Genomic DNA, 11,093 nt, shown 5'->3' with positions numbered 1-11,093 from the left:
ATGCCGTACAATTTGAATTTGCAAATAAATCTTTAAATAAATCGCAAATAAAACTTTTGCACAAGTGTCTGTCTATGTGCATAGAAAAGTAGTGCAAGCCTCGCAATGCTGCTTAAGTTATATTGTTTGTTTAGGGGAGATATGGTCATTAGGCTTTGTTCTGAATTTCATGCAGTACCCATTTTAGCATTGTAGGTAGGACCAGCATTACAGAAGACTTAATTGGCAGGATAAGTAGAGAGATGTCTTCAATGCCATTAGCAAAAACTGGAAAGACTCTCTGAGTAAATGTGTGTGTGAATGTGTGCAGATGTGTGTCAGAAAGAGGATGGGAAAAAGACACTTTTCCTCTGTCCAGGTCTAGCTCTACTCTGATTCTCTGTAGTTTGTCTCTCACTGACAGGGTGGTAGTTGACTGTATTGGCGATTCTATTTCATAATGACCATAAAAATAAGCAAATTTCCAAATCTCATCCTTGCTCCCCTTGACAGACGCTTCCATTACACCAACCATCCAGTCTGCACTGTCTCCAACCTCAGTGTCCCAGCAGTGTGTTCCTGATTTAAAGCCCTCAAAACCTCAAACAGATGGTTGATCACAAAATCTCTCTGGAAGCTGCGATAGCAGAGTATCCTCTCGGTTTTCTTCAACTTCACAATCTTCACAACTTCTTCTTCTTCTTCTTCTTCTAATTCTTCTTCTTCAAGACAAGCTTCAACTTCTATATTACAGTAAGTATTTCCTTCTTCACCATTACAAACATCTTTTTCTGCACACTTTGCATGTGCAATACTTTTCACACTGGTAAGATCATCAGATAAAGTGACATATTTTGATGCAGTGTTGGGGTCCAGAATAGCAGGAGCTAGAGAGAGAGAGAGAACATGAAAACATATGTATTGTTAAACATGTTGTTTGTTTTTACTGATCCAAATTAAGTATTTGATTTATCATCATGTGTGACACACTATGCTGGTGTAATAAACATAATAGTAAAAAAAAAAAAAAATGCTTTAATTCTTTGAATCTTTAAAATAATAATAATAATAATAATAAAAGCAAATGTGGTTGCTCCATCACGTAACTGTAAACTATTTAAAAAGAGCTCTAAAGTTTTTGGGAAATAAAGATGGGTAAATTATTTTATTGGTAATGTCACAGGTTAACCTGTTGACTCTATAGACTTGGACTTACAAACACACCCATTTCACTTGTACTGGACATTGCCGGCAAATTAACATCTGTGTACACACCAGGAAAGTGTTATGGAGTTTTTGTTTTGTTTAGGCTAAGTTTGTTACTGCTGTGTTTGTTCTAGTTTTCAACTCTTGATAGTTTTCCTTAAATCACAATTTTTCTAAAAAGTACAAAAGGTCAGTACATACAATACATGTGGTGATTTATATTTATTTTTCTATAAATTTTCTACAAACCTTGTTCAGTTAAATTTCCAGGTTCACACTCTGTACAATCAAACCCTTAATCTAGGTCCAACTGGTTTTTAAAACAACCGCCACCTCACTTCCTGTGGAAGCTGCCATTTTGTTGTGATGTCAGAGGGGGGGAGAAATTAGGAACAGTTAGTTTTCCATTTAATTTGTTGGTAAACTATCTTCTGTTAATGGTTGTTGTTTTACTTGTCCGGAGGGTTTAAGTCTGGTTGTGCTGGATATTTACATTATTTCATTTGTTTGTTACAGACAATTTTGTTTGTTTTCTCCCCAGTTGGTATGCCCTGTAGGAGGGGCATTAGCCTATAAATAGGCTTGCTAGCTGAAAGGAAGTCAGTTTTACATTTTGTCTTTGGTTCTGATTCGGACTGAGCAATGTTAGATACTTGGGCCATTTTGGTGTAGCCAAAGAAAGCACATTGTTGCTGTTTGTTTCTTTTTGTACAGTTTTTATTTATTTTTGTTTCCTCATGCACTTGATGGTATTTTTCACCTTCCAATAAACCACCAATTTTTGATTATTGCACCAACATTTTGTACAGGACGTCATTTCCTTTACCACTCCAACTGGTTGGCCTTCCCACATATGGTGTCAGAAGTGGGATCTTCTCACCAGTGAGTGATTTGCCTGTATAAATTGCTGCCCTGCTGACATGCCACCCAAAACGAGAAGTCAGCCTGTGGAGGGCACGGGTGCAGATGAGGACCAAGGTGCTGCTGGAGGTGTTGCAGAGGAGCAAGTGCGGCCTATAGATGTCCCTGCTACTGGGGGTGATGCTGCCATCACAGCACTGGCACAGATGTTCCAGTCATTCCTGCAGTATCAAAAGGAGCGGGATGAGAGACAGGAGAAGGAGGCTGCACGACGTGAGCAAGGTTACAAGGTCCTCAGCCATCAGGTCACCCAAATGCAGTTTGACATGGAGCGGACAAGACTTGGATCTTCGGAGAGAGCTGCATTACGGATGATAGACCATGAACCTCGGATAGCCAAGCTGGAGGACAGTGATGATATTGAACATTATCTTACCACTTTTGAAAGACTTGCAGAGGTTTACCAATGGCCAAGGGAAGAATGGGCCATTCATCTTATTCCCTTGTTAACGGGCAAGGCCCGAAGTGCTTTTGTGGCTATGAACCCTTCACAAACCAGAGACTATGACCAAGTAAAAGCTGCAATTTTAAAGAAATATGAAATCAGTGCAGAAACCTACCGGTTGAGATTCCGGACCCTTAGTACATCTGCAGAGGAGACCCCTACAGAACTCTACATCCGATTGAAGGACCTATTCTGCAAATGGGTACACTATGAACAAAGAAGCAAAAAGGACATTATGGAAACACTTGTCCTGGAGCAGTACCTGCGAGTGTTGTACCCTGATGTGAGGACTTGGGTCAAAGAAAGAGATCCCACCACTGCTGCAGAAGCTGCGACGTTGGTTGAGGCGTACATCACTGCACGGAAGGGACCAGGAACTACTCGATATGCTGGTATCCTGCACTCTTCGAAGGGTAAGTCAGAGGGGTTGGGGGTGGGTTCAAACTCTCGAAGTTGTGCCAAGATCTTAATGCCCAGTCATGCTAAACCCCCAACATTTAGCACCATAACCAAGACAGCAGTTAAGGGAGAGAGTGTTGTATGTTTTAACTGTGGGGAGCCCGGTCATACTAGGCCCAATTGCCCTCTCAAAAAGCCCAAGACAGCTGGTCTTTGTTATGTACCCCGTCCAGAACAGTTAAAAGCACAGCCCAATCGGGAGCCAGTCGTCACTGTACTGTTAAATGGCCAACCCCTTCCAGCCTTGGTGGACACAGGTTGTTCCCATACGTTGGGACAGGCCCAATATATACCTAGAGATTTCTGGAGCGAAGAGGATACAGTAGCAGTTTGTTGTGTACATGGGGATAGCACTGAGCTGCCTACTGTTGAAGTTTATATTGAGGTTTGTAATCAGTCATATTTGATGAATGTTGGTGTTGCTACCAAGCTGCCCTATCCTGTCCTGTTAGGTACTGACTTCCCAGTCCTAGCTGACTTGGTGCGAGAGACTGTATGGTGTGGCGTGGTCACAAGAGCCCAAGCCAAGCAGCTAGCACAGGCTTCACAACCCCAAAAGATACAACCTGACATACTGCAGGAGATGCCTTTTAGCTCCGAAGCTAGCGTAAGTGAGTTAAGGCCTACAGAGCAGGAAAGGCTTCAGAAACGTAGGGAGTGGGTGGAGGGATTGTTGCAAATGTCTGGACAGGCAGAGGAAAAGACAGAAGAACCTGAACTCGCTGAAACAGACAGAGTTGTCCCTAGTGATCTAGCCCAGCTTCAGCATGAGGACTCAACCTTAACTGAATGTTTTAAAAAGGCTGATGAAAACAAGGGTGTTGTGTCTTTGCTTGGTGAGACTTTTGTGGTGGAAAATGGTCTTTTGTACAGACAGAGTATGGAAGACGGACTGCAGTTGATTGTACCCAAGGCATACAGGAAGGAGGTATTAGAACTTGGGCATTCTATTCCCTGGGCAGGTCACTTGGCATTTATGAAAACCTTAATGCGAATTGCCAAAAGATTTTACTGGCCAAAAATGTACAGTGAAGTTAAAGAGTTCTGTAAATCATGTCCAGAATGCCAGCTTACTACTGGCCGTACCCCTGCCTATGCACCACTCATACCACTTCCTGTAGTTGACATTCCTTTTGAGCGAATAGGAGTTGACCTAGTTGGGCCTGTGGAGAAGAGACAGAGAGGGAATAGATTTATCTTGGTTATCTGTGATTACGCTACCAGGTACCCAGAAGCTTACCCACTACGAGAGGTCACTGCTAAGCAAATAGCCACTGTACTCTTACGTTTTTTCTCGCAGGTTGGCATACCTCGAGAAGTGCTCACAGATCAGGGCCCAAACTTCATGAGCCACACCCTCCAAAAAGTGTATCAATTGTTGGGCATAAAGAGAGTGCGAACTACCCCTTACCATCCTCAGACTGATGGTCTGGTTGAACGTTTTAACCAAACCTTGAAAACGATGCTGAAGAAGTATGTTTCTGACACAGGCAAGGACTGGGACAAATGGCTTCCATTCCTCTTGTTTGCATATAGGGAGGTGCCTCAGGCATCTACAGGATTTTCACCTTTTGAACTGCTGTATGCTCACCAAGTGCGAGGGCCTCTGGATGTACTGAGGGAGAGTTGGGAGGTTACTGATAAACCAGGCAAGAAAAACATTATCTCATATGTGCTTAAGATGAGGGAGCATCTGCAAAAGACAGCAGCTCTGGCACGAGAAAACCTTTTGCAGTCTCAAGCACATCAAAAAGTGTGGTATGACCGCACAGCGAGAACCCGTACATTTGAGCCAGGTGAAAATGTCTTGTTGTTACCAACGAGTGAGCATAAACTACTGGCCAAGTGGCAAGGCCCATATCAAATAAAGCGGAGAGTGGGCCCTGTGACTTATGAGATCGAGATCCCATCCAGGACCCCACCCTTGCATATCTTCCATGTCAACATGTTGAAAAAATGGTATGCTCGTTCCACACAACCAGACTCTACATCTGAGGAAGTAACAGAAACAGCCACATCCTTGTTTGTGAGATCCGTGGAAGGAGAGGAGGAAATGGAGGAGCAATACCTTCCTGGTCGTCAAGGCAACAGTTTGCTGAGCCTCGAGCATTTGGAAGATGGACAGAGGCAGGAACTTCTACTGTGCCTTCCAACACAACTCTTTATGGAAACGCCTGGCAGGACAGATGTGATCTACCATCACATCACTCTCAAAGATCCGAACCCCATTCGTCAGCCAGTATACCGGGTCCCAGAGAGACTTCTGCCAGTCATGAAGGAAGAGTTGGAGACCATGCAGATTCTCGGGGTGATTGAACCTTCAACCAGTGAATGGAGCAATCCTATTGTGCTAGTGCCTAAAAGGACGGTAGTCTTCGCTTCTGTTTGGATTTCCATAAACTCAATAGTGTGAGCAAATTTGACCCATATCCAATGCCAAGGGTGGATGAGTTAGTGGAGAGACTTGGAAGAGCAACGTATCTCACCACACTTGACCTCTGCAAGGGATATTGGCAGGTCCCGCTGACTCCAGAGAGTAAGGAGTTGACTGCATTTAAGACACCCTTTGGGCATTTTCAGTTTCGGGTCCTTCCTTTTGGGCTTCATGGTGCTCCAGCTACATTCCAAAGGATGATGGACAAAATCCTCTGGGGGACGGAGGAGTTTGCTGCAGCATACTTGGATGACATTGTAATTTACAGTCAAACTTGGCAGGACCATCTGGATCATCTGAAGGACGTGCTATTAAGAATCAAGAATGCTGGTCTAACCATCCGCCCAGATAAATGCACCCTAGCTAGTACGGAGACACAATACCTAGGATATGTGCTGGGACATGGGGTAATACGTCCACAGGTGGGGAAAATGGAAGCCATTAAGAATGCAGCCCAGCCAGTGACCAAGAAACAAGTACGTTCTTTTCTAGGACTTGTCGGATGGTACAGACGTTTTATCCCCAACTTCTCTGAACGAGCCTTTGCCCTGACTGATTTAACTAAAAAGGAACAGCCAAATAAAGTCAACTGGACTGAGCATTGTGAAAAATCTTTTCAAGACCTAAAGAACTCCCTATGCACAGGGCCTGTTTTACAGAGTCCAGACTTTGAAAAGACTTTCACGGTGCAGACTGATGCCTCTGAGCATGGTATTGGAGCTGTGCTACTTCAGGAAGGTCAAGGGCAGTTACAACCGATTGCCTACATCAGCAGGAAACTCCTTCCCCGTGAATCTAGGTATTCTACAATTGAGAAGGAGTGAATTTTCTACAAACCTTGTTCAGTTAAATTTCTAGGTTCACACTCTGTACAATCAAACCCTTAATCTAGGTCCAACTGGTTTTTAAAACAACCGCCACCTCACTTCCTGTGGAAGCTGCCATTTTGTTGTGATGTCAGAGGGGGGGAGAAATTAGGAACAGTTAGTTTTCCATTTAATTTGTTGGTAAACTATCTTCTGTTAATGGTTGTTGTTTTACTTGTTCGGAGGGTTTAAGTCTGGTTGTGCTGGATATTTACATTATTTCATTTGTTTGTTACAGACAATTTTGTTTGTTTTCTCCCCAGTTGGTATGCCCTGTAGGAGGGGCATTAGCCTATAAATAGGCTTGCTAGCTGAAAGGAAGTCAGTTTCTCTGTAGCTTGCAGGCTACATTATTCCCAAAGATGTAAGTCATAGTGATGATCAAGCACAATTTATCTGGAGGGTGGCGGTAGTGCGCTAAGTTAGTCCGCATCCGCCGTTAAGCAACCAAAGAAGAAGAAGAAGGAAGTCAGTTTTACATTTTGTCTTTGGTTCTGATTCGGACTGAGCAATGTTAGATACTTGGGCCATTTTGGTGTAGCCAAAGAAAGCACATTGTTGCTGTTTGTTTCTTTTTGTACAGTTTTTATTTATTTTTGTTTCCTCATGCACTTGATGGTATTTTTTCACCTTCCAATAAACCACCAATTTTTGATTATTGCACCAACATTTTGTACAGGACGTCATTTCCTTTACCACTCCAACTGGTTGGCCTTCCCACAGGTAACATCAGAATGGACAGTAGGCCTCCTAGTAAATGTTATAGTATTATGAATATAATTTCCTCTGCATAGGTACAAGTATGAGATATTAGTTAATATACATAAATTCACACCATTTGTAATGATAAAGGCTAAGAAAACTCACTGTATTGAACAATGTGCTGCATCTTCTCCCATACTCTAAACTTAAGATTTCCAAGATGTTTTGCCACATCTAGCAAAGATCTTGGAATATTTTCTGGATCTTGTTGTGTGCATTGGGCTCTGTAAAAATACCAGGAATCAGCAAAGTTTTAAGTTTGGCTTCTAAACAACAGAAAAGACTGAAGATGACTTACCATTCCATTGTATAGTTGAAGTTCTAAAAAGAGGCAGGGAGATTCAAGAAAAAGTTATGTAGCTACTAAAATAAATAGCTGAAAGAAAGCCTGGCAACTCTAGACTAATGATATACATTATAAATGACTGTGTCATACCTGTATAGGAATGAAATATCCCCAGCTTTGAGCTCATCCTTTATGAATCGGATTCATCTCTCTCATCATCTCTTCACTCTTCTCCTTCAGCATCTGACTTTTCTGCTCTTCTTCCTCCCTCAGCTAACCTGGCTGTATCTTCATCTTGGATGAACTGGGTAAATCTCTCAAATTCTTCCTTAATCTGTTTCTCTGTGTTCTTAGCCTGAACCTAGAAATATACAACCAGCATGAATATAAGTTATTGGTATGCACTGTCATATTAATCGCACTGGTCCATATCACACATTTCATTGAGGCATTACATAAGGAAGGACGTGAGATTCATGAGATTTATTTATGATGTCTTCCATTGCATTCGTTATTTGTAGTGCGCCAGCTTTGTGCTTTTAGTGCTTTTAATATAAAACAAAAGTCTCAGCTTTCAAAATCAGTTTTATAGCGAAACACAAATTATGTGTCTTACAATAATGTGATTTTCAAGCTCTTTAATGTAGCATGACAGATCGCTATGTGAATAACTTCATTATAATTATTGTGAAAATTCCACCACCTACTCTGCAAAAACAAACTTCCATTCCGTACATAGCCTGTTTAATTAAACAGCAATAAAACGTTCTAAAGGTTGAAGTGGACATACGTTATATTGTTGTCTTTTCTGCTGTAAACTTTAAGTGACTATTCACAAACTGTTTTATTCATGGTATACTGTAAATGAGGACATAATATTTAAGGTCTTCCATTCATTATTTGTAGCGCCCCAGCCAACCAGTAATCGCAACAATTTTGTGCTTTGTTGCTTTTACACACAGCTCAGCTTTCGAATTCTGTCAGTTTTATAACGAAATACAAATTATAAATGTTTTTTTGCTCTTTATTTCAAGTTTATAGCAAGATATAAAGTGAAGGAACATCATAAGGCATGAAAAAAAAAAACAGTTTAGCCTAATTTATAATGAAAATAATGTCTCGTCGTTCGATCGTTATTGTAGTCGGAAAGTTTATTGACTCACATGCCTCTTGACAAACACATTATTGCAGTATAGCCTACATATTGTTTGTATTTCGCTATAAAACTGACAGATTTTGAAAACTGAGATTTGGAATATCTCCCGGTGCTCTCAATCCGGGCCATTTGCATGCGCAAAAGGCTAGAATATCCTATCTCAAAATACTATAACTATAATCTTTATTCTCGAAACATTTAGACTTTATTCTCGTAATTTCGACTTTATTCTGGTAGTATTTCGACTTTATTCTCGTAATTTCTACTTCAATCTCGAAATATTACGACTTTAATCTCGTGGCACTAAAACGCCGTCGTAAAATACACACAACATCCATAATTTAAAGGAAATGTGGTCCACAATTCACTTTCTTAAAATAATCTTTTTACACTTTTTTTTTTCTCAGTTTTGTGTCGTTTTTCAATTCCAATTCTGACCACCCTACCAAATTTAGTGGCTTCTGCCACCTCTTAGTTTGCATACACTGTACATTGTACATTTGCAAACATATTGATTGGCCTCAACGCGCTGCAACTTCAGAAAACACATGCAAATAGAAAAAGCACCAGCAAATCAAGAAAACATCTTCATCAATCTGACAGGTGCTGCTAATGCTCACAAACAAATAAAGAAACGCACTGCAAATGCTCACAACACAACCAAATAAAGAATTTTATTTGCAGCGCGTTTCTTTGTTTGGTTGTGTTGTGAGTATTTGCAGTGTGTTTCTTTATTGGTTTGTGTTGTGAGCATTTGCAGCGCGTGTGTTGTAAATTAGATGAAGTTGTTTTCTTAATTTGCAGGTGTTTTTTCTATTTGCAGTGCGTTGAGCTCTCTCGGCCACCGTACTATAATGCTGTTTGGAGGGTCTAATGTACATTCAGAGAGTAGGTGAGAGTGGGGCACAACTTAACACTTTTTTGACTTTCTCAGTTTATGTAAATCCACATGGGGATCAGAGTATTAATTTCACACTTGTCTTGTAAATACATGGTTTTGTTTCATAATTACAGTGTATACTTTTTTTTTGTACCCCACAAGAATGAAAGTAAAATTTGACAACATGCTCCATAGGTGGGGCACATTGTAACATGACCATATGACAGCTTAAAATGTTATGAGTCTTTATTCACCTGTTTCTCATTAAAATTCATGAAAGTAATTAATGTAAATTGCATTGCTAATGTCATAGAATAGCATAGTTCTAATAATAGTGGGCCACAGTGTTATCTTTCCCATCTGCACAACTGGAATTTAAAACTGGTTAGTATCTTCTGCTAGTTAACAAAGCATTAAAGAACTATCTAAACTGATCTAAGATTAAAGTGATAGCAGATTTGTCTCATTTTAAATAAACACTAAAAATGAAAATGAATGAAAAATAAAAATGAAAAATTCACTTCAGGCAAAAATTTACTTTTACTTTTAATTTTGGCATAACTTTTTTGATATGGCAACTAGTAAAAACCGTACGTGTTTTTTTTTTTCATACTAGCATGTATGGAAATGTTTAAATCATGTATTACAACCTCATGTCAGTTTGTGCCCTGCTCACCCCATTACATTGATTGTTGATGTGTTGATCCACTTGAAATCAGATGTAACAGATGCAACATACCTCAACGTGTTCTATGGTACAATCACAAGTGAGTTTAACATCTTTAAAGAGCTTCAGTTTTTCTCGTAGTAGCTTCTGTACAGTTTGGAGCTCTGTCTGGAAACAATCAGCAATATATAAAGCTTTACTATGACCAAAAATCATTGAGAAGTAAAACTATTTAATAACAATTATAGTCATAACAGTCAGAAAGGTTATGGTTTCATCTTTTCGTATGTCTGGCCTTTATAAATGCTTATCTTCTGATCTTGCACAACCTCATCAATCAGACAGAGGTCATGATTTTTATGCTTCTTTGATGTTTGGCAAACTAAGCAGACAGGCTGTTTGTCATTCAGACAGAAGAGTTTCAGTTTCTCATGGTGCAGACTGCAGAACTCTGATGAATCTGGAGCTTTCTGGTTATTGTTCTTTAGGAAAACCTCACACAGGTTCTTCAGCACAGGGTTGCATGGAGGTTCAGATTTAGAGGATCTTCTTCTACAAACAGGACAATCCTGAAATTCATTGGTTATCCAGAACTTCACTAGACAGTTTTTGCACAAACTGTGGCTATAAGACAACAAAACCGACTCATTGAAGATTTCACAGCACACAGGACAGGAGAGATCCTCTTCAGAGAAAATTGGTTTAAAAGCCATTCTGTTATTTAAATTCCTTTTGCCTTTGTTAAATGCATTTAAAAAACACAAACAAATTGCTACTCTTCTCAACAAAAACCTGCCCTGCAGACCACAATGAATCAAGATGTGTGCAAGACAGGGTAGCAGAATCACTTTCACTTCCTTTTTTTCAGATAAGAATAGGTTTTGATTTCAGCAAAGGAGGATTGTAATTGGTCAGGTTGCCAGCTGACCAGTTTTACAGACACTTACTATGTGACATCAGTTCTTTTTAATAGGTTCACTCAATGTGGTGTGACGAATATCTGAAGCCCTTATCCACCTTATTCCTAAACGT

At 40.2% G+C, this 11,093-nt stretch overlaps 1 long non-coding RNA gene across 1 annotated transcript; it reads right to left on the bottom strand.

Annotated features, from left to right (window-relative positions):
- Positions 1-7,176: 7,176 nt before the first annotated feature.
- LOC131521375 (uncharacterized) lies at positions 7,177-7,632 on the bottom strand. The gene is made up of 3 exons (XR_009266281.1): positions 7,509-7,632; positions 7,371-7,393; positions 7,177-7,296 (listed from the first exon to the last, which is right to left on the bottom strand). It is a non-coding gene; the product is annotated as an uncharacterized LOC131521375 (long non-coding RNA).
- Between the last annotated feature and the right edge of the window lie 3,461 nt (positions 7,633-11,093).

Source organism: Onychostoma macrolepis, chromosome 16 (assembly GCF_012432095.1).
Source record: "Onychostoma macrolepis isolate SWU-2019 chromosome 16, ASM1243209v1, whole genome shotgun sequence".
Lineage (NCBI taxonomy): Eukaryota > Metazoa > Chordata > Actinopteri > Cypriniformes > Cyprinidae > Onychostoma > Onychostoma macrolepis.
This window is presented reverse-complemented; position numbering and strand designations above follow the sequence as displayed.